This window comes from Pongo pygmaeus, chromosome 7 (assembly GCF_028885625.2).
Source record: "Pongo pygmaeus isolate AG05252 chromosome 7, NHGRI_mPonPyg2-v2.0_pri, whole genome shotgun sequence".
In the NCBI taxonomy this organism is placed as follows: domain Eukaryota; kingdom Metazoa; phylum Chordata; class Mammalia; order Primates; family Hominidae; genus Pongo; species Pongo pygmaeus.
Genome location: NC_072380.2, coordinates 153268795 through 153293372, shown reverse-complemented (window position 1 = coordinate 153293372; position 24578 = coordinate 153268795). Strand labels below are relative to the sequence as shown.

General features: G+C 44.5%; 1 protein-coding gene across 8 annotated transcripts in view; it reads left to right on the top strand.

Annotated features, from left to right (window-relative positions):
* Positions 1-24578, top strand: part of TRAPPC9 (trafficking protein particle complex subunit 9) — a 733440-nt gene that overhangs the window by 60055 nt on the left and 648807 nt on the right. The window lies entirely within an intron of this gene.

The window sequence follows — 24578 nt, the reverse complement described above, 5'->3', positions numbered from 1 at the left end:
CTGAGACCAATTTAAACAATTTGCTTAAGGACACAAGATGAGTATGAGAACATAGGTCACTGTAATTCAGCAGATACTTAGTGAGGAGGGCGTTGTGCTAAGGGTGGGGGAAAGAGAGCTGAGGCAGGTGGGTCCTGTCCTCATCCATCTGACAGTTTTGTGGGAAAGGCAGACATTGAGCAGTGGGTAAGTGGAAAAAAATTGGAGGTACAGGTGCCAAGGGAGCAAGTGACAAAAGGATTTAATTTAGTTTAATGGAGGTGGAGGGTGTGGGGGCCAGGGACAGTCTCTAAGTCAGTGAGACTGGAACTGGGCCTTGAAGGATGAATAGGAGATAGCCAGGTAAAGAGGAGATGGGAGAAGGTCATTCACGAAGAAAATGGCTCAGCATGAGTGATGCCCAGAAACAGAACACATCACTGGGAGAGACCAAATAAAGTCAGAGATGGCGGTGGGGGTGGAAAGATGGGGAGATGGAGAGGGAGGGGAGGAGAGGGAGGGAGGGAGAGGAAGAGAGAGGGGTAGGGAGGACAGAATCTGAGCGGGAGGGCTTTCTTGGCCAGGTGAAGCATTTGGGGCTGCTTCTAAGAGCGGCGGGTTTTAAAAGCAAGGTCTTGGCCGGGCGCAGTGGCTCACGCCTGTAATCCCAGCACTTTGGGAGGCTGAGGCGGGCGGATCGTGAGGTCAGGAGATCGAGACCATCCTGGATAACATGGTGAAACTCCATCTCTACTGAAAATACAAAAAATTAGCCAGGTGTGGTGGCGGGTGCCTGTACTCCCAGCTACTCAGGAGGCTGAGGCAGGAGAATGGTGTGAACCTGGGAGGCAGAGCTTGCAGTGAGCTGAGATCATACCACTGCACTCCAGTCTGGGCGACAGAGCGAGACTCTGTCTCAAAAAAAAAAAAAAAAAAAGGCAAGGTCTTAACATCAGGGACTGATGCGACCAGATTTGTGTGGAGTGGAGGGAGACGGAGGGAGAGGGAGGGAGGGGGCCCATTGCAGAGGCCCTTGGGGAGCCCAGGCGAGCAGTGCTGACAGCTTTCCCAGAGGACTGGGGCTGTTGGCGGGAAGGCCAGCCCACTGGAAACGTGCTTGGGAGTCTACGTGGAAAGGGTCGGCGGCTGGCTGTGGGTCGGGTGGAATGGAGTGTTGCTCTGTTAGGTGCCCGATGGTCAGGCTGGGCTCCGAGGAGGGCAAGCTGCAAGGTAGTGGTGGAGGGAAAGAGGAGAGGTTCAGCTTCTCACATAACAAGAGAGGTGTGGGTCTGGGGGCTCAGGCGAGGGACAGGGCAGGGGGTGGAGGAGAGAGGAGAGAGACTTTCAAATCAGTTTCTCTTTTGAACACACAAAAAAGTATGACTAATAATAAGACACTCATGCTTATCATCCAGATTTAATATGTTGAAATGTTGCCACATTGACTACAGAGATTCTTAATTTTTTCAATTGAAAGCAGATAACCTAAGTAGAAACAAAATAACAGTATACCACCGTGTCAGAGTTGGTCCATATTTTGGTACTTTATAATGTTTATAGCCATAGTCTATAAAAAGAGAGGCGTTTTAGCATGAGAGTTGAGCACACAGACTGGATACAGACTGCTGGGGTCGGCATTCCAGCTTCACTCGCCTTGGCGAGATGTTTAACCTCTGTGTGCCTCAGTTCCCTCTCTGTAAAGTGTATTTACTGCCCCTTGGACCCGTCATCTTGGCTAATTTCCTAGATTAGACGTTGGCAGGGAGGCCGATAAGTCAAAGTGGCAAGTGTCAGTGTCACACCAAAGGGAGAGACCAGAACAGAGTAAAGCCCATAAACCGAGTAAAAACAAACAACACCACAGTCCCTCAAAGCTGTAGGCCACGTAGTGTAAGGGAAACAGCACCACCATTGCTGCAGTGTGTCATCAGAAGAGCATTAGGAGGAGGTCTGTATCTTGCAGTTTATGTTGAAGTTTCTGGTAAAGATGGGCAGAAGCGGGAACCTGACACTTCAAAGTGGAAGCTTCAGTTACCTGGGCGCCCAAGGGGAGGTATTCTCCCCGGTGATGCCGGGCAAATGAACCAACAGCTGGATCATACTTCTTATTTGACATGCTTTTTGGGGGACCTACAAGGGGTTCAGCACAGCGCCGGGCCACAGATTTGTAGGACCAATGAGGATGTGGTCCCTGCCCCGGAGCCTGATGCGCTAAGTGCTGAGGGTGGAGGGCTTCCTGGAGGAGGTGCTCTCTGAGGAGAGTGAAAAGTACCCGGCAGAGTGGTGCTGAGGAGCCTCTGAGCAGAGAGACCGGGTGTAAACATGTGACTGGGTGTGAGCTCTGAGCACAGAAGTCACTTGGGGGTCATAGCAGTTTTGTTTGTGAGGGACAGTGTGGGGAAGAAGGGCCCCGGCGCAGGCTGAGGTCAGTTCCTGTCATGGGTCTTGCATAAAAGTTATCAGGTAGGCAAGAGAGAATCCCTGAAGGAATCTAAGCGGGGAGTTGCAGTGGAGTCGAGCTGTCAGATGGGCTCAGGTTCACACTCCTGCATTGCCACCTGTTAGCTGCGTAACCTTGAGCACAATCACTCGGTGTCTCTGCCTCTTAATAGTATGGTCTGTAAAATGACAGGATAACAAATTCATGTGGTCACTGGAAGGACTGGCCTTGACACCTCCTGCCCAGTACTGTCTTGATGCCTGCCCCATAAAGTGACTCTGTGATGGGCAAGTGTTATGATCAGATTGGAGGGTGTAAAGAGACATCTTTTGTGACAGTGGAGGGTGGACTGTGCTTTTAAACGGACCCTTCGAAGGCCTGAAGCAGTGGAATTGCAGACGATTTGGTTGGGAGCCGGGGGCAGGGCTTTGAGAGTGGCTTGCCGTTAACAACTGGAGTTGCCTTTGCAAGTTAATGCTGCTAAATTGGGCATGCTGGAAATCTGTTTTCACTGGTGGGTATAGAAACACACATTTCATAAAATAAAATGTTTTCACTTAAAATGTGAGGACGTTTTGTTCTGGAGCAGCCTGTCCTTTTGCTGTTTGCGCTTTTTTCCTGTGGACCACTAGAGGTCAGCAAAGACACGGCGAAAGGCGAACAGCGCTCTCCCATGCTGGGCGGGCGGGGACAGTGCAGATGTGGTTCCGTGGCCCTGTGAGTTTTCCCCAGCACGACGCTTGGCTTGAGTTGACTCATCTCCATGTTTGTTTGCCAGATGAGCAGGCAGCAAGATAATGAGTTCTGGTGGGATTTTATAAGAACAATAAAGAAGAGGGGTCTGTAGTTTTTCTGAAATAGAACAAGCTTTTGGTTCTTGATCAAGTATGTTCCATTGTAGAATTGATGAGTTTTATCTATTCCTGGAAATGACTTTGGCTAATATGGAAATTTTGAAAGGAACTGAGATATGATTATTGCAAGTTCCTTCTGCTTTAAGAATCCCTGTGCAAATACAAAAACTGATAAATAATACATCTGGGTTTAGTGGTATTGGAAAGGGTTTTTTCGTTTTACGGAATTCACTGCTGAGTTCCTTCTCTTTGTGTGCAGGGATATGGATTGACCTGTCTTTTCCTTAGTTGTTTAGGTGAATGGTTTATGATAATTATCTATCTAAGATAATTCACAAATGGTAGCAAACACCTCATTTAATAACTGTCTACCTATACACTTATGAGTTGGACATGTGGATTTTACAAGCAAAGAGTGAGGTAGAGGTGAGGTGGAAGAAGCATGGACTTTGGCCCCCCAGATTTAGATTGAAGTTGCCATTTCCTCGCTGTGGGACCTGGAACAGTTATGTAACCTCATTAGCCTGTTTCCAAGTCTATAAAATGGGAATGATAGCTGGGTGTGGTGGGGGGCACCTGTAATCCCAGCTACTCAGGAGACTGAGGCAGGAGAATCGCTTGTACCCAGGAGGTGGAGGTTGCAGTGCGCCGAGATGGTGCCACTGCACTCCAGCCTGGGTGACAAGAGTAAAACTCCATCTAAAAAAAAATAAAATAAAAAATAAAATAAAGTAAAATACAATGGGAATGATAATATTCACTTCTTTCTAGAGTTGCTGTAAGTTGTAAATGATAGAATAATGCATATAAAGTGCTAAGCACTGTGCTTGGCTTTTAGAAAGCATTCAGCAAACATGTCTGCCTCACGGCTCACTGGTTGTATCAAAGGGATGGCAGGCAGCTCCTGTTTGTTGAGGACCCATTAACAGACAGTTTACAGGCTTGTGAATTTGGTTATTTTCTTTAATCCTTATAATTCTGTGTTTCCAGTAAAGTTATTCTTGTTTGTAGAGGAGGAACCTCAGGCTAAGGAAAGGTTGTACAACTTGTCCAAAGCCAGACCATAATTTCAGAGGCGAAGGGCCTCTGGGAGGTGTGCTGGTTCTCTCTTTCCCGCCCTCACTCACGTGTTCCACACCAAAGGCCAGGCACTCAGCGCTGTGTCAGTCGTCTGCTAGCCTTGAGTGTTCAGTGGGCAGCAAAACAGACATGGTCTCACACTGACTGAGCTTCAGGTCTAGAGGGGGGAATGGGTACTGAGCAGATAAACATAAACATAGATAATTGTAAATTTGATCCAAGGAAAAGAACATGTTCTGCCTTGTAGACCTGGGGAATTTTCTAGTCAGGCCTGCTCTAGCAGTATTAATCCTGTAAAATAAGCTTTGTTGGCACACAAAAAAGATGAAAAGGCAGAGCCTCTCTGTTATCAGATAAGCTGAAACTCATTGATAATACGAGTGATTAAGCAGCCAGCTTGTTGCATGCATTTAGCTAGATGCTTTTCAGATATTGGCCATAATCATCACAACAACTTTGCAAAGTAGTTTATTACGCTCCATTTTAAGGATGAGAAATTGAGGAGAGGAGTTTGCCGTGTCTCCAGGATTGTCTTGTAGATACCGCCATTGGTATTTAAACCATTTGGGTTCTAAAATCCAAGCTCTATGTACCACATCAGGTAGTTTCCCCCAAACTACCCAAATGATTGAAATTCACTTTCTTAATTCTTTTTTTTTTTTGAGACGGAGTTTTGCTCTTGTAGCCCAGGTTGGAGTGCAGTGGCACGATCTTGGCTCACTGCAACTTCTGACTCTTGGGTTCAAGCAATTCTTCTGCCTCAGCCTCCCGAGTAGCTGGGATTACAGGTGCCCGCTCCACACCTGGCTAATTTTTGTATTTTTGGTAGAGATGGGGTTTCACCACATTGGCCAGACTGGTCTCAAACTCCTGACTTCAGGTGATCCGCCCGTCTCGGCCTCCCAAAGTGCTGGGATTACAGGCGTGAGCCACCACGCCCTGCTCACTTTCTTAATTCTTTTTTTTTTTTTTTTTGAGACAGAGTTTCGCTGTTGTTGCCCAGGCTGGAGTGCAATGGCACGATCTCGGCTCACCGCAACCTCTGCCTCCTGGGTTCGAGTGATTCTCCTGCCTCAGCCTCCCGAGTAGCTGGGATTACAGGCATGTGCCACCACACCCGGCTAATTTTGTATTTTTAGTAGAGACAGGGCTTCTCCATGTTGGTCAGGCTGGTCTCGAACTCCCGACCTTAGGTGATCCACCTGCCTTGGCCTCCCAAAGTGCTGGGATTACAGGCATGAGCCACTGCACCCGGCTTACTTTCTTAATTCTTAATTAGTCAAAAATGGCAAGTGACAGTAAGAGAAAGCGGTAGTAGGGAATTGTTTGAAAAACTAGAAAATAATCTGACTTTACCAGATTACAGAACATACTCTAGGATCAACTCGCATTGAATCCAACACCCTTTGCCTCCCACAAACCAAATATTCAGGAATAATTCCGAGCCATTTGAAAACACTTTGGCTTATGATACTGCTGACTAAGACCTGCCACCTCTTTGTTCCTGGTTAATTTTCTCTTCAAAGCCATTCAAATTTTATGCAGGCTACTCTGTTCAGATGTAAGTATAGCCTCTTTAAAATTTTTGATGCAGTTCCTTAATGAAGCTGTTGCTAAGGAAACCCAGGAAAAGCCTGCTAGATATGCACATAATAATTGCAACCTCAAACTTTATGTCAATTTAAGCTGAAAATCAGAGGCACGGGGAGATTTGGGAAAGGCTTTTTAAGATAGAAGGGGGAAAGTAGTAGGAATGCAGCTTAGCTATGGCTGAAACAGTTTAGTCCAGCCAGCAGGGTGCGTGGCTTTGAGATTGTTTGTGAGGAATTCATAGTTCTCACAAAGAAGCTGTTGGATGGGGAAGGAGGAAAGTCAAGTTCCTTATTAGAGATGTAAAAGGAGAGAGAGGGAACTGAGACATTTCTGAATGAACAAGAGTCTGCTATATTGCACCTTGTCTTTAGGAGAGAGTAAGAGGCATATAAGGAAATCTCTCTTGAGTGAGCAGTCAAAGCTGAAGAGATATGAGAAGCCAGGTGGGTCTCTGATGCCCCGCTGGGCTGTGGATGGCAGCTGCCTGCAAAGCGGTAGGAATCTTTGACCCAGTCCTTAGGTTGGAGTTTCAGATCCCATTTGAAGCCCAATAAAGTGAGGAAAGAGGGAGAGGACTAAAATAAAGGAAAAGCCAGAGCCTGGAGAATGAGCCCCATATCTGTGCTGTGGGTTGTTCTGTTTAACCCAGGAAGGCATTGAGAATGATGCTCCAGGATGAGAATGGTGCTTCACAGCTTCTTGCATGGGGACATGCCTGCAGTTGGTGCAGATACTTATTTCGTGGGCATTGATATTTATCTCTATTTATTTATTTATTTATTTATTTAGAGACAAGGTTTCACTTTCTTCCCCAGACTGGAGTGCAGTGGCCAGATCTCTCACCACAACCTCTGCCTCCCAGGCTCAAGCGATTCTCCTGCCTCAGCCTCACGAGTAGCTGGGGTTACTGGCACCTGCCACTACTGCCTGGCTAATTTTTGTATTTTTAGTACAGACGGGGTTTCATCATATTGGCCAGGCTGGTCTTGAACTCCTGACCTCAAATGATCCACCTGCCTCGGCCTCCCAAAGTGCTGGGATTACAGGCATGAGCCACCACGCCCAGCCTTCATCTTTATCTTTTTGCTTTAGCTGTTAGGAGCCTTAGAGCTGAGTCTCTAGCTTACCCTTAATAATTACACCTACTTCATGGCAGACATTTTTGTGATTTAACCTTCCCCTGGTTTCCTTTAACTAGAATTCTCATTTTCTCTACACTGATTTTTATCTTTTTTTTTTTTTTTTGGTTATTGTTGTTAAATTGTGTGTGTTTAAAAAATTGATTTTAGATCCTCTTTTAGAATGAGGCAGAATGTAAATAAATGCATAAACAGAGCATATTACAGACACTTATTGCTTTTAGAAATTCTAAGCTCTTTACCTTAGGGGTTACCTTAGAGCTGAGCTGAATATTAAAGTGATACATTTTTAATAGGAAAGTTTGGTAATGCATGCAGATTCTAGACTGGGGACTGTATCTTATTCATTTTTTTAGCCACTGTGCTAAGCACAATACTTGTCATAGACCAGGCACTTTTTAATGTTTGTTGGATGCATGAAGTGGAGTCAGCTATGACTCATGCTCCATCCTGTGGCACTCGCCAGCATCAGCACCACTCACCTGAGTGGCCATGACAGCAGTGACCATTGGTGGCTGTGCCACACCTGTGTCTGCATTTAATCCGTAACCACTCCACCCACAATGAGGGATTGCTTTTATTGTTTTATATTTGTAATGTATAATATACTTTATTTTTACTTGGAAAGACTTCAAACCTTCAGAAAAGCTACAGGAGTAGTTCAGTGAACACTTATATGCCCTTCACCTAAAAGGACAGTGTTAGCCAGGTGCGGTGGCTCACACCTGTAGTCCCAGCACTTTGGGAGGCTGAGGCAGGCAGATCACCTGAGGTCGGGAGTTTGAGACCAGCCTGATGAACATGTAGAAACCCTGTCTCTACTAAAAATACAAAATTAACCGGGCATAGTAGCGCATGCCTGTAATCCCAGCTACTCGGGAGGCTGAGGCAGGAGAATCGCTTGAACCTGGGAGGCGGAGGTTGCAGTGAGCCGAGATCACGCCATTGCACTCCAGCCTCGGTGACAAGAGCAAAACTCTGCCAAAAAAAAAAAAAGGACAGTGTTTGTCCTTCTGTGTCTAGATTACTCACTTAGCGTCATGTTTTCATGGTTCATCCATGTTGTAGGACGAATCAGTCCTTCATTCCTTTTTTTTTTTTTGACGGAGTGTCACTCTGTTGACCAGGCTGGAGTGTGCAATGGCGCCATCTCTGCTCACTGCAACCTCCGCCTCCCAGGTTCAAGCAATTCCCCCACCTCAGCATCCCGAGTAGCTGGGATTACAGGTGTGCACCACCACGCCCAGCTAAGTTTTGTATTTTTTTTTTTGAGACAGAGTCTTGCTCTGTCACCCAGGTTGAGTGCAATGGTGCGATCTCAGCTCACCACAACCTCTGCCTCCCAGGTTCAAGCGATTCTCCTGCCTCAGCCTCCTGAGTAGCTGGGATTACAGGCATGCGCCACCACGCCCGGCTAATTTTGTATTTTTAGTAGAGACGGGGTTTCTCCATGTTGGTCAGGATGGTCTCTCGAACTCCCAACTTCAGGTGATCTGCCCGCCTTGGCCTCCAAAAGTGCTGGGATTACAGGCGTGAGCCACTGAACCCAGTCCCCTTCATTCCTTCTTTTTCTTTTTTTTTTTTTAACTATATTTTAAGCTCTAGGGTACATGTGCACAATGTGCAGGTTTGTTACATATGTATACATGTGCCATGTTGGTGTGCTGCATCCATTAACTCATCATTTACATTAGGTATATCTCCTAATGCTATCCCTCCCCCATCCCCTCACCTGACAACAGGCCCCAGTGTGTGATGTTCCCCTTCCTGCATCCAAGTGTTCTCATTGTTCAATTCCCACCTATGAGTAAGAACATGTGGTGTTTGGTTTTTTGTCCTTGTGATAGTTTGCTGAGAATGATGGTTTCCAGCTTCATCCATGTCCCTACAAAGGACGTGAACTCATCCTTTTTTATGGCTGCATAGTATTCCATGGTGTGTATGTGCAACATTTTCTTAATTCAGTCTATCATTGATGGACATTTGGGTTGGTTCCAAGTCTTTGCTACGGTGAATAGTGCCGCAATAAACATACGTGTGCTTGTGTCTTTATAGCAGCATGACTTATAATCTTTTGGGTATATACCCAGTAATGGGATGGCTGGGTCAAATGGTATTTCTAGTTCTAGATCCCTGAGGAATCACCACACTGTCTTCCACGATGGTTGAACTAGTTTACAGTCCCACCAACAGTGTAAAAAGTGTTGCTATTTCTCCACATCCTCTCCAGCACCTGTTGTTTCCTGACTTTTTAATGATTGCCATTGTAACTGGTGTGAGATGGTATCTCATTGTGGTTTTGATTTGCATTTCTCTGATGGCCAGTGATGATGGGCATTTTTTCAGGTGTCTGTTGGCTGCATAAATGTCTTCTTTTGAGAAGTGTCTGTTCATATCCTTTGCCCACTTGTTGATAGGGTTGTTTGTTTTTTTCTTGTAAATTGTTTGAGTTCATTGTAGATTCTGGATATTAGCCCTTTGTCAGATGAGTAGATTGCAAAAATTTTCTCCCATTTTGTAGGTTGCCTGTTCACTCTGATGGTAGTTTCTTTTGCTGTGCAGAAGCTCTTTAGTTTAATTAGATCCCAGTTGTCAAATTTGGCTTTTGTTGCCATTGCTTTTGGTGTTTTAGACATGAAGTCCTTGCCCATGCCTATGTCCTGAATGGTATTGCCTAGGTTTTCTTCTAGGGTTTTTATGGTTTTAGGTCTAACATTTAAGTCTTTCATCCATCTTGAATTAATTTTTGTATAAGGTGTAAGGAAGGGATCCAGTTTCAGCTTTCTACATATGACTAGCCAGTTTTCCCAGCACCATTTGTTAAATAGGGAATCCTTTCCCCATTTCTTGTTTTTGTCAGATTTGTCAAAAATCAGATGGTTGTAGATGTGTGGTATTATTTCTGAGGGCTCTATTCTGTTCCATTGGTCTATATCTCTGTTTTGGTACCAGTACCATGCTGTTTTGGTTACTGTAGCCTTGTGGTATAGTTTGAAGTCAGGTAGCGTGATGCCTCCAGCTTTGTTCTTTTGGCTTAGGATTGACTTGGCAGTGTGGGCTCTTTTTTGGTTCCATATGAACTTGAAAGTAGTTTTTTCCAATTCTGTGAAGAAAGTCATTGGTAGCTTGATGGGGGTGGCATTGAATCTATAAATTACCTTGGGCAGTATGGCCATTTTCACGATATTGATTCTTCCTATCCATGAGCATGGAATGTTCTTCCATTTGTTTGTATCCTCTTTTATTTCACTGAGCAGTGGTTTGTGCTCTTCTTGAACAGGTCTTTCACATCCCTTGTAAGTTGGATTCCTAGGTATTTTATTCTCTTTGAAGCAATTGTGAATGAGAGTTCACTCATGATTTGGCTCTCTGTTTGTCTGTTATTGGTGTATAAGAATGCTTGTGATTTTTGCACATTGATTTTGTATCCTGAGGCTTTGCTGAAGTTGCTTATCAGCTTAAGGAGATTTTGGGCTGAGAAAATGGGTTTTTCTAGATATACAATCATGTCATCTACAAACAGGGACAATTTGACTTCCTCTTTTCCTAATTGAATACCCTTTATTTCCTTCTCCTGCCTGATTGCCCTGGCCAGAACTTCCAACACTATGTTGAATAGTAGTAGTGAGAGAGGGCATCCCTGTCTTGTGCCAGTTTTCAAAGGGAATGCTTCCAGTTTTTGCCCATTCAGTATGATATTGGCTGTGGGTTTGTCATAAATAGCTCTTATTATTTTGAGGTACATCCCATCAATACCTAATTTATCAAGAGTTCTTAGCATGAAGGGCTGTTGAATTTTGTCAAAAGCCTTTTCTGCATCTATTGAGATAATCATGTGGTTTTTGTCTTTGGTTCTGTTTATATGCTGGATCACATTTGTTGATTTGCGTATGTTGAACCAGCCTTGCATCCCAGGGATGAAGCCCACTTGATCATGGTGGATAAGCTTTTTGATGTGCTGCTGGATTCGGTTTGCCAGTATTTTATTGAGGATTTTTGCATCGATGTTCATCAGGGATATTGGTCTAAAATTCTCTTTTTTTGTTGTGTCTCTGCCAGGCTTTGGTATCAGGATGATGCTGGCCTCATAAAATGAGTTAGGGAGGATTCCCTCTTTTTCTATTGATTGGAATAGTTTCAGAAGGAATGGTACCAGCTCCTCCTTATACCTCTGGTAGAATTCGGCTGTGAATCATCTGGTCCTGGACTTTTTTTGGTTGGTAAGCTATTAATTATTGCCTCAATTTCAGAGCCTGTTATTGGTCTATTCAGAGATTCAACTTCTTCGTGGTTTAGTCTTGGGAGGGTGTATGTGTCCAGGAATTTATCCATTTCTTCTAGATTTTCTAGTTTATTTGCATAGAGGTGTTTATAGTATTCTCTGATGGTAGTTTGTATTTCTGTGGGATTGGTGGTGATATCCCCTTTATCATTTTTTATTGCATCTATTTGATTCTTTTCTCTTTTCTTCTTTATTAGTCTTGCTAGCAGTCTATCAATTTTGTTGATCTTTTCAAAAAACCAGCTCTTGGATTCATTGATTTTTTGAAGGGTTTTTTGTGTCTCTGTCTCCTTCAGTTCTGCTCTGATCTTAGTTGTTTCTTGTCTTCTGCTAGCTTTTGAATGTGTTTGCTGTTGCTTCTCTAGTTCTTTTAATTGTGATGTTAGGGTGTCAATTTTGGATCTTTCCTGCTTTCTCTTGTGGGCATTTAGTGCTATAAATTTCCCTCTACACACTGCTTTAAATGTGTCCCAGAGATTCTGGTATGTTGTGTCTCTGTTCTCATTGGTTTCAAAGAACATCTTTATTTCTGCCTTCATTTCGTTGTGTACCCAGTATCATTCAGGAGCAGGTTGTTCAGTTTCCATGTAGTTGAGCGGTTTTGAGTGAGTTTCTTAATCCTGAGTTCTAGTTTGATTGCACTGTGGTCTGAGAGACAGTTTGTTATAATTTCTGTTCTTTTACATTTGCTGAGGAGTGCTTTACTTCCAACTATGTGGTCAATTTTGGAATAAGTGTGATGTGGTGCTGAGAAGAATGTATATTCTGTTGATTGGGGTGGAGAGTTCTGTAGGTGTCTATTAAGTCTGCTTGGTGCAGAGCTGAGTTCAATTCCTAGATATTCTTGTTAACTTTCTGTCTTGTTGATCTGTCTAATGTTGACAGTGGGGTGTTAAAGTCTCCCATTATTATTGTGTGGGAGTCTAAGTCTCTTTGTAGGTCTCTAAGGATTTGCTTTATGAATCTGGGGGCTCCTGTATTGGGTGCATATATATTTAGGATAGTTAGCTCTTCTTGTTGAATTGATCCCTTTACCATTATGCCATTATGTAGCCTTCTTTGTCTCTTTTGATCTTTGTTGGTTTAATGTCTGTTTTATCAGAGACTAGGATTGCAACCCCTGCCTTTTTTTGTTTTCCATTTGCTTGGTAGATCTTCCTCCATCCCTTTATTTTGAGCCTATGTGTGTCTCTGCACGTGAGATGGGTTTCCTGAATACAGCACACTGATAGGTCTTGACTCTTTATCCAATTTGCCAGTCTGTGTCTTTTAATTGGAGCATTTAGCCCATTTACACTTAAGGTTAATATTGTTATGTGTGAATTTGATACTGTCATTATGATGTTAGCTGGTTATTTTGCTTGTTAATTGATGCAGTTTTCTCCTAGCATCGGTGGTCTTTACAATTTGGCATGTTTTTGCAGTGGCTGATACTGGTTGTTCCTTTCCATGTTTAGTGCTTCCTTCAGGAGCTCTTGTAGGGCAGGCCTGGAGGCGACAAAATCTCTCAACATTTGCTTGCCTGTAAAGGATTTTATTTCTCCTTCACTTATGAAGCTTAGTTTGGCTGGATATGAAATTCTTGGTTGAAAATTCTTTTCTTTAAGAATGTTGAATATTGGCCCCCACTCTCTTCTGGCTTGTAGAGTTTCTGCTGAGAGATCAGCTGTTAGTCTGATGGGCTTCCCTTTGTGGGTAACCCGACCTTTCTCTCTGGCTGCCCTTAACATTTTTTCCTTCATTTCAACTTTGGTGAATCTGACAATTATGTGTCTTGGAGTTGCTCTTCTTGAGGAGTATCTTTGTGGCATTCTCTGTATTTCCTGAATTTGAATGTTGGCCTGCCTTGCTAGGTTGGGGAAGTTCTCCTGGATAATATCCTGCAGAGTGTTTTCCAACTTGGTTCCATTCTCCCCGTCACTTTCAGGTACACCAATCAGACGTAGATTTGGTCTTTTCACATAGTCCCATATTTCTTGGAGGCTTTGTTCGTTTCTTTTTATTATTTTTTCTCTAAACTTCTCGCTTCATTTCATTCATTTGATCTTCAATCACTGATAGCCTTTCTTCCAGTTGATCGAATTGGCTACTGAAGCTTGTGCATTCGTCACGTAGTTCTCATGCCATGGTTTTCAGCTCCATCAGGTCATTTAAGGACTTCTCTACGTTGGTTATTCTAGTTAGCCATTCGTCTAATCTTTTTTCAAGGTTTTTAAGTTCTTTGCGATGGGTTCGAACTTCCTCCTTTAGCTCGGAGAAGTTTGGTCATCTGAAGCCTTCTTCTCTCAACTCATCAAAGTCATTTTCTGTCCAGCTTTGCTCCACTGCTGGTGAGGAGCTGCGTTCCTTTGGAGGAGGAGAGGTTCTCTGATTTTTAGAATTTTCAGTTTTTCTGCTCTGTTTTTTCCCCATCTTTGTGGTTTTATCTACCTTTGGTCTTTGATGATGGTGACGTACTGATTCGGTTTTGATGTGGACGTCCTTTCTGTTTGTTAGTTTTCCTTCTAACAGTCAGGACCCTCAGCTGCAGGTCTGTTGGAGTTTGCTGGAGGTCCACTCCAGACGCTGTTTGCCTGGGTATCAGCAGCGGAGGCTGCAGAACAGCGAATATTGCTAACAGCAAATGTTGCTGCCTGATCGTTTTTCTGGAAGTTTCATCTTAGAGGGGTACCCAGCCGTGTGAGGTGTCAGTCTGCCCCTACTGGGGGGTACCTCCCAGTTAGGCTACTCGGGGGTCAGGGACTCACTTGAGGAGGCAGTCTGTCTGTTCTCAGATCTCAAACTCCGTGCTGGGAGAACCACTACTCTCTTCAAAGCTGTCAGACAGGGACATTTAAGTCTGCAGAGGTTTCTGCTGCCTTTTGTTTGGCTATGCCATGCCCCCAGAGGTGGAGTCTACAGAGGCAGGCAGGCCTCCTTCAGCTGCGGTGGGCTCCACCCAGTTCCAGCTTTGTTTACCTACTCAAGCCTCAGCAATGGCTGGCGCCCCTCCCCCAGCCTCGATGCTGCCTAGCAGTTCGATCTCAGACTGCTGTGCTAGCAATCAATGAGCAAGGCTCTGTGGGTGTGGGACCCTCCGAGCCAGGCACGGGATATAATCTCCTGGTGTGCCATTTGCTAAGACCATTGGAAAAGTGCAGTATTAGGGTGGGAGTGACCCGATTTTCCAGGTGTCATCTGTCACAGCTTTGCTTGGCTAGGAAAGGGAATTCCCTGACCCTTTGCGCTTCCCGGGTGAGGCGATGCCTCACGCTTGGTGTGCTGCACCCACTGTCCTGCACCCACTGTCCGACAAGCCCCAGTGAAATGAACCTGGTACCTCAGTTGGAAATGCAGAAATAATCCATCTTCGTCTTCTGTGTTGCTCACGCTGGGAGCTGTAGACTGGAGCTGTTCCTATTCGGCCATCTTGGAACCGCCCCTTCATTCCTTCTTATGGCCACTTAGTATCTGCTGTATGGAGATACCATGTTTTATTTATCCATGTATCGGTTGATGGACTTTAGGTTGTTTCCACCCTTTGGCTATTAAGAATAATGCTGCAGTGAACGCTCATATACATGTATTTTGTGGAAACAAAGTTTTGTGGGAATGTACAAGTGTTTGTGGGAACACATATTTTCAGTTCTCTTGGGTATATACTTGGGAGTGAAATTGCTGGGTTTAACTTTTTGAGAAACTGTGAACTTTTCCAAAGCAGCTGCGCCATTTTACATTTCTACCAGCAATGTCTGAAGGTTCCAGTTTCTCTATATCCTCATTAACACTTGTTATTGTCCATCTTTTGATGAGAGCCATTCTAGTGGGTATGAAGTGATATCTCATTTTGGTTTTGATTTACATTTCCCTGATGGCTGATGCTGTTGAGCATTTTTCCCATGTGCTTTTTTTTTTTTTTTTTTTTTTTGAGACAGAGTCTCACTCTGTTGTCCGGGCTGGAGTGCAGTGGTGCAATCTCGGCTCACTGCAGCCTCCGCCTCCTGGGTTCAAGTGATTCTCCTGCCTCAGCCTCCTGAGTAGCTGGGACTACAGGCGCATGCCACCACGCCCAGCTAATTTTTTTGGTACTTTTAGTAGAGACGGGGTTTCACCATGTTGGCCAAGATGGTCTTGATCTGCCGACCTTGTGATCCGCCCACCTCGGCCTCCCAAAGTGCTGGGATTACAGGTGCAAGCCACTGTGCCTGGCCCTCTTTGTCAAGTTTTAAATTGGGGTTTACTTTCTTTTTATTGTTTAGCTGTAAGAGTTCATTATATATTGTGGATACTAGTCCCTTACCAGATCCTTGCTTTGCAGAATTTCTCTCCCATTTTGTTATTGTCATTTCACTTTCTTTCTTTTTCTTTTCTTCTTTTTTTTTTTTTTGAGATGGAGTTTGGCTGTGTTGCCCAAGCTTGAGTGTAGTGGCACAATCGCAGCTCACTGCAACCTCCGCCTCCCGGGTTCAAGCGATTTTCCTGCCTCAGCTTCCCAAGTAGCTGGGATTACAGGCATACACCACCACACATGGCTAATTTTTGTATTTTTAGTAGAGACAGGGTTTCATAATGTTGGCCAGGCTGGTCTTGAACTCCTGGCCTCAAGTGATCCACCTGCCTCGGCCTCCCAGATTGCTAGGATTACAGGCATGAACCACCATGCCTGGCCCATTTCACTTTCTTGATGGTGTCCTTGGCAGCACAAAAGTTTCTAATTTTGGTGAAGTCTAATTTATTTATTTTTTCTTCATGTGTTTTTGGTGTTATATATTTAAAAAAATTGCTAACCCAAGGTCATGAAGATTTATTGTTTTCTTTTGGGAACTTTATAGGGTTAGTTTTTGCATTTAGGTCTGTGACCCATTTTGAGTTAATTTTTGTTCATCATGTGAGTTAGGGGGTCCAACTTTATTCTTTTTCTTTTTTCTTTTTTTTTTTTTGAGACATTCTCTCTTTGTCACCTAGGCTGGAGTGCAGTGGCACGATCTCAGCTCAGTGCAGCCCCCGCCTCCCGGGTTTAAGTGATTCTCCTGCCTCAGCCTCCTGAGTAGTTGGGATTACAGGTGCCTGCCACCACGCCTGGCTAATTTTTTCTAAGTTTAGTAGAGACAGGGTTTCACTGTGTTGGCCAGGCTGGTCTTGAACTCCTGACCTTAGGCAGTCCACCCACCCCGGCCTCCCAAAGCGCTGGGATTACAGGCGTGAGCCACCATGCCGGGGCTAACTTTATTTGTTTGTATATGAATATCCAGTTGTCCAAGCAGCATTTGTTGTAAAGACAATTCTTTCCCCATTGGCACTCTTGTGGAAAATTAGTTGATCGTAATTTTTTTTTTCTGGACTCTTAATTCTATTCCATTGATCTTATGTGGTACTTAATGCCAGTACCACACTATCTTGGTTATTATAGCTTTATTAGTAAGTTTTGAAGCTGGGAAGTGTGTCTCCTCCAACTTCGTTCTTCTTGAAGATCGTTCTGGCTATTCTGGGTTCCTTGTACTTCTATGTGAATTTTGGCATAAGCTTGTCAATTTCTCCAAATAAGTCAGCTGGGATTTTGATAGGGATCGCATTGAGTCTGTAGATCAATTTGAGGTGTTTTACCATCTTAACAATATTGTCTTCCAATCCATGAACACGAGATATCTACAATAAAGAACCAGCAAATCTTCCTTTTTTCCAGGAAGGAGACAAATTTAGTTGCAGGCAAAACTTATAATTTAATTTTTTGTTTTAATTGATTATTTTTTATCTTGGCCATTTCCTAATAAGAAAGGCATCTTACGTTACTGTCATGTTTAGATTAGGTGTTCTAGCAATCAGTAATTTCATCCGTAGGATATGGATTTTATTAAGCTTATAGATTGTCTTCTCATTTTTTGGCTTCATCCCTTTCTTAATTTTGTATGTCCCTTCAAGGCTTCATTCTAGTTGCTGGCTTAATTTTTTTTCTTTTTATGCAATTTAATTGCAATAAATAATTCTTTTATAAAGCAAACAATATATGGGGACAAGTGATTTATCCTAGCATTTCTTTCCTGCATGTTTGCTTCACCTTAAATGTGTCATGTATAATGTGAAGATTTAGGGCTGATATTAATTCTCTTAGAGAAGGTGTGATGTGAGCCAGATGGCAGAATAGGACCTTTCGGCACTTGTCCACCTGAAGAAACACCAACCTGACAACCATCCACACACACACCTTCACAAGAGCCAGGAAACCAGGCAGGAGACCACAGCTACACCCAGGGGTCGCACATAAATAAGAAAAGGTGCATGGAAGAGGATGGGAAGGACAGCCTTGCACCAGCCTTCTCCGGCCCCAGGCAGCACAGCGTGGAGGGAGATGATCTCCACTAGCGAAAGGAGAGCGATGTGAGTTCCAGGCCTGCCTCGGACACCAGCACCAGGCTGCCCTGGTAAAAACCAGCACCGGGCAGGCCCTGTGGCCCCAGATACCAGGCTGGGCCATGGACTGAGCAATGTTTTTTAATGAAAAAAAAAAAAAAAAGTCTGTTAATAGTTAAAAAGGAAGAAAAGAAAAATTTCAAATAATACTTAAGTTTGGAAAATACCTAGTGATTTTTGTTTTGACAATATAGTGGTCCAAAAACTGTCAGCACAAGTTCCTTAAAATTCTGATTAAGAGATAAAAATCCCCCCATCCCCATCCCCAACATCTTTCAAAATGCAAAGCTCATTGTTAAGAAAGGAAAGGGAAATCTTTTTCCCAAAAGCAGGAATTCTGAAAGTCAGTGGGCCTTGGAAGCCAGAGAATGCCCTGCCTAGCTGTGGTAACAGCTTTCAGTGCTCACATAGGAGGGATAGAAAATAAACCTTAGACCTGCCCAGACTTGGGAGTTGGATGGCAGACCCATGTGTAAAGCCAAGATCCCCCAAACAACACGTTTAGCAAAAGAATGAAATAGAAAATACCTCAGTCCTTAAAGTAAGAAAATAAAGAAACTTGATCTTGTTGGAAGGTGTATTAGTCAGGGTTCTCTAGAGGGACAGAACTGATAGGATATATACATATATAAAGGGGAGGGGAGTGTACTGAGTATTAACTCACATGATTACAAGGTTCCACAATAGGCTGTCTGCAAGCTGAGGAGCAAGGAGAGCCAGTCCGAGACTCAAAAATGAAGAACTTGGAGTCCGATGTTCTAGTGGGGGAAGCATCTAGCATAGGAGAAAGATGTAGGCTGGGAGGCTAGGCCAGTCTCGTCTTTTCATATTTTCTGCCTGCTTATATTCTTAGCTGCGCTGGCAACAGATGACGAGTGGGTCTGCCTCTCCCAACCCACTGACTCAAATGTTCATCTCCTTTGGCAGCACCCTCACAGACACACCCAGGATCAACACTGTGCATCGTTCAATCCCATCAAGTTGACGCTCAGTATTAAGCATTACAGAAGGAAACAAAACCAATCCCAACAGGGTTTAGTTTAAAGTTGTGCTGGTATAAGAGTGACCACAAACTCCTGGCAGAAAAACGTAAATCCTTCTGGAGTGACAAGCTACGTTCTGAATCAATCAGTGAACAGAAAACATGAAAAAGGTTCATGGAAGCTCTGGATTGAGATGTTAGACCCCAAACGTACTACCTTTGTCTCTCTCCTAAGGTCTCATTTAAGTATCCCATTTGAGATGGAGTCTTGCTCTGTCACTCATGCTGGAGTGCAGTGGCGTGGTCGTGGCTCACTGCAACCTCTGCCCTCCTGGGTTCAAGCGATTCACCTGCTTCAGCTTCCCAAGTAGCTGGGATTACAGGTGTGCACCACCGTGTCCATCTAATTTTTGTATTTTTAGTAGAGACGGGGTTTCACTATGTTGGCCGGGCTGGCCCAAAGTATTTTTAAAGGAAAGAAACTATAATGACAATCATATCTGTTGCCACCACGCTGTGCTAGGAATTCAGAGGGGAATACAAATGGTCTCCTCCTATAGAGAGCTCATTTCTGCTTGAGGAGAGAGATCTGCAGTGTTTTGTGAGTGTAGTGTGGAAGGCATTAGTCTATTTTGGACAGGCAGGAGAGGAGTTTAGGAAAGCAGTGATGCGGGGGTGGGGGACGTTTTAGCTGTGTATGGTCTTGTTTAATTGGCTTTTAATTTCAGGCTGCATGAGTTGTCATTGGAGGGACTAGATTTTATGGAGAACAGACTTAAAGAAACTCAGAACTTGGCCAGGTGCAGTGGCTTATGCCTGTAATCCCAGCACTTTGGGAGGCTGAGGTGGATCACCTGAGGTCAGGGGTTGAGACCAGCTTGGCCAACATGATGAAACCCTGTCTCTACTAAAAATACAAAAAGTAGCCGGATGTGGTGTCGGGCACCTGTAATCACAGCTATTGAGGAGGCTGAGGCAGGAGAATTGTTTGAACCTGGGAGGCAGAGGTTGCAGTAAGCTGAGATCATGCCACTGCACTCCAGCCTGGGCAACAAGAGTGAAACTCTGTCTCAAAAAAAGGAAAAAAAGAAAGAAACTCAGAACTCTGGTATGGAAAGATGAATGTGGAGAAAAGCTGTAGTCAGAATTCAAATCATCTTTAAAGTACACATGAACTCACTTGCTCACTAAACCCAAAGATGGTAAAATAGGCAGTATTTCTTGAAGCCAAAGGAGTGGGTTTTTCAGGTTATCCAAGAGTGAATCAAAGGCTGGAACCAGGGTGATCAGGGGTCAAGCATGGACTTTGCTTGGCCATCTCTTTTGGATGGTGTCCTCACGAAGGGCACTGACTTTTACAAAGTATCCTTCCTCTAGCATGTGGTGGGTACAGCTGGTAGTCTAGGAACCTTCCAGGTACCTGTCCAAGGCGTAGGGCACAGCATCCCTGTTTCAGCCATCTCTCTGTCCATCTTCTTCCCAACACTGTGATTCTTTTTTTTTTTTTTTTTTTGAGATGGAGCCTCACTCTTGTTGTGCTGGAGTGCAGTGGCACGATCTCGGTTCACTGCCAACTTCCACCTCCTGGGTTAAAGTGATTCTCCTGCCTCAGCCTCCTGAGTAGCTGGGACTATAGGCACCCATCATCACGCCTGGCTAATTTTTGTATTTTTAGTTGACATGGGGTTTCACTATGTTGGCCAGGCTGGTCTTGAACTCCTGACCTCAGGTAATCTGCCTGCCTCAGCCTCCCAAAGTGCTGAGATTATAGGCCTGAGCCACATTACCTGGCCTGAACACTGTGATTCTTTTTTTTTTTTTTGAGACGGAGTCTTGCTCTGTGCCCAGGCTAGAGTGCAGTGGCGCAATCTCGGCTCACTGCAAGCTCTGTCTCCCGAGTTCACATCATTCTCCTGCCTCAGCCTCCCAAGTAGCTGGGACTACAGGTGCCTGCCACTATACCTGTCTAATTTTTTGTATTTTTAGTAGAGATGGGGTTTCACTGTGTTGGCTAGGATGGTCTCGATCTCCTGACCTTGTGATCCGCCTGCCTCGTCCTCCCAAAGTGCTAGGATTACAGGCGTGAGCTACCGTGCCCAGCCTCCAACACTGTGATTCTTTATGGGCCTGTCTCCTCTACTACTTCATGAAGTTTTGAGGGACCGGGTCTTATTGAAGCTTTTGTTTTGTTTTGCTTTGTTTTCATTCTTACCTTTGAATGATTAAAACTGAAAATGGATCCAATTACTTTAGACAGATGCTTTTTAAAGGAAAATCCTTGGTGCATGCCTCATACCCCTACTCTGGGATATAAGAAAGTAAGTTATGTTTTTTCCAAACTTTTTTGATAGACATATGTGGGAAGTTTGTATAATTTTGAAGATGTATTTTCTCTCCAAGTAATTATGGCTGGAAATAGCCAGTGAGAGAAGCAAAGTGTGTTTTCAAACCTGGGAATGTGTGGGGCCCGCTGTTTCCCATCCAGCATTCCCCCAGGGTCATCACCTAGTTGAGTGCAGCCACCAGGCTGCCCCATGCATCTGTCACTGCCTTGTTCTTCCGAGCACTGCAAGTGCCCACATTTGAGAAGGCTGATGAGGATTAAGGCATTTTCTAGAGCATCAGTGGCTGGTTAACTTGGGGTTAGAACCTGTGGTTTCAAAGGCATTAACTAACAGTGATATTTCTGTTTCTTGAACACTCACCGAGAGTTTTAGGCTTATGTTCAGTGTTCGCATTATTTCATTGAGTCTTTTTGACAATCGTAATTAGATTTGATGATCCCTGTTTCTTAGGGATATGCAGATGTGGCCCTGGAACTCAGGACTTTACAGCTCCAGGCTGTATTCCTCCCTCTCCATCCTGCCAGAGACAAGTCCTGTGTCTGGAGTTTCCCTCTGATGTTGTCACTTTATTTCTTATTAACAGAATAAAGCAGGTCCAGACTTACTTTCTACTTGGAAATGGAGTAGTGAATTAATATTTGGATCCCTCAGAGTCTGTCTTGTGAATAAAGCTCCTTGTCTTGAGTAGTCTTGGAGCCATTTCCGTTGGAACCTCACATAAACATCTGGGCCCTGAACTCGGACTTCGTGACTGTGCAGCCTGTTGAAAGATTAGAACAAAGATGTGCTGATTAATATTCCCTAAAAGAGCAGCAGGTTGGAAATGAGTTTGGGGATTTCATCTCATTTCAAGATTTCCTGAGGATCTTGGCCTAGCTTTGCCTGGGACCGTTTTGTACTCCCCGGCTCCTTGTGCCGTAGGTGCCTGTGTCGACCAAACATGGCTTTGTCCTGAGGCTCCCTGGGCTCACGGCTTCTCAGTCAAGTGTCTGCTTAGTGCCCAAAAGCAGTTGCGCTCGAGCTTTTCCCATTCAGGAACTGTTTTAGGGCTTTGAAGTGATGCCGGTTCCATTTGCAATATAGTATTTATCATTTGATTTCTTATTACACTGAAATGATAAGGGGAATGAAATAGTATTATTACTGATCATAGTATTACAACCTTTCATCTTAGATAGGTTCCATGAAAGAATCAATGGGAGTTCTAATGCATTGGAGGCCAAGGCATGTGACCTTCCCCGGCTGTCACCTTTATTTTAGATGGTGGCCTCTTGAAGGGCACTGGCTAAGATCAGTATTTGTCTTTTCTGCCCCAACATCTTTTATCATGTTTGGCACGTAGTGGGTGCAGCTGAAGGTCTGGGCATTTCCAGATTTGTGATAAAGGTGTTAAGTACCCCCACCTCTTCTTTTTTTTTTGACACGGAGTTTCACTCTTGTTGCCCAGGCTGGAGTGTAATGGCGCAATCTTGGATCACTGCAACCTCCGCCTCCTGGGTTCAAGCAATTCTTCTGCTTCAGCCTCTCAAGTAGCTGGGATTACAGCCTTATGCACCACCACGCCTGGCTAATTTTGTATTTTTTAGTAGAGATGGGTTTCTCCATGTTGGTCAGGCTGGTCTCAAACTCCCAACCTCAGGTGATCTGCCTGCCTCGGCCTCCCAAAGTGCTGGGATTACAGGTGTGCGCCACCGCGCCCGGCCAACCCCTGCCTCCTCTTTACAGACCTCCTCCACCCCGTCCCTGGCTGCTGTCCTCCAGTACTGGGGCTTCTGTTCGCTGCTCTACTGCGCACTCCTGGAAAGGAACAGGCCATGTCCTACTCAAATTTGAATATTCATGGACCATAGACTTAGACAACAACTTCTAGATGAAAACATAGGATATCTTTGTGATCTCGGGCAAAGATTTTTCTAAGATTAGGACATAGACGGCACTAACCATAGAAGAAAAAGCTGATAAATTGAGCTACATCACAGAGAGATGCTTTTGCTTATTAAGACTCCCTTAGGAAAATAAATTGGCAACAGACCGGGAGGAAATATTTGCAAAACATATATAACTAAGGACTTGCATTCAGAATATATACAGAACTCAGTAATAAAACAAATGATCTAATTTTAAAAACTGTCAGAAGATTTGAACAAGCACTTCACAAAGGAAGATATACCAGTGGCCAGTAATCATATGAAAAAGGTTCAACATCATGAGTTTTCAGGGAAATGGAAGTTAAAGCTACCAGAACGTCTAAAATAAAAAAGACTGATATCCTCATATGCTGGTGAGCAGGTGGAGCAACGGTGATTCTCACACATCGTCGGCGTTGGCATGACCTTTCACTGTAGGAAAAGTGGGGGTGGCAGAGATGCGATGTGTACATAAATAGTATGGGAGACACAGAGAAAGGACATTATGGAGTCCAGCATGGTTAGGAGAATTTAGGGAAAGAAGCAGCAGCTTCCCGCTGAAGGGCGTGAGGACCAGCTTCTTGGAGAGGGTGGCATTGGAACCGAGTCTCCAAAGGGAGAGCCAGATGTGGCTGTGGAGGGAGCGCAGGAGCAGAGAGCCTGTGTGCCCCGGCGGCATCACCTAGTACAGTCCGCCTCATATGCTTCCACCCATGATTCTATGTCAAAGAGTATTTCATTGGACTTAGAGCCGCTATTTTGTTTATTTTTTCATTGATTTATTGTCATCCTCCCCACTGATTCTAAGCCAGGGGACTAGCCTGTCATTAGCATGGAGGCCCCCAGGGTAGGAGTCTTAGCCTGTTTTGTTCACTGCTGTATCCCCTGCCACAAGAGTGGCTGGCACCAGAGTAGGGGTTCAGTAAATATGTGTTGACAGAATGAGAAAACAAATGAGTTAAAGTTGTTCAGTCTGGTGAGGTCATAGGTAGGCAGTGGGGCCTCGAATTCCCAGAGCAGCTTGGGGCTGACTGAGGAGGGCCTGGCATGGCTGTGAAGGCATTTGGGCTCCATTTTACAGTCCTGAAGGGATCTAGTGGTTTCAAGATGGGGATTGTCTTAGTTTGGTGAGGCTGCTGTCACAAAATGCCACAGACTGGGTGGCTGATAAACAATAGAAATGTATTGTGCACAGTTCTAGAGGTTAGAAGTCCATGATCCAGGTACCAGCATGTTTCGTGTCTGGGGAGGGCCCACTTGCTTGTTCATAGACCACCATCTTTTCTCTGTGTTCTCACATGGTGGAACAGGTGAACTAGCTCTTTAGGGTCTCTTCTTATAAGGGCACTAATTCCATTTGTGAGTGCTTCACCCCCCTGACCCAATCACTTTTTAAAGTCCCCACCTCCTAATTCCATCACCTTGGGGGCTAGGCTTTCAACATGTGAATTTTGGGGAGGCACAAACATTCAAACCATGGCTGGGGTGATGGGCTCTGAGCCATGTCTCAGGAACCATAGTCTGGCAGGGGTGTGCGGACAGGTGAAGGAAGGTGGAGAGGTGGTAGGAAGACGATGCCGATTCCTCTTC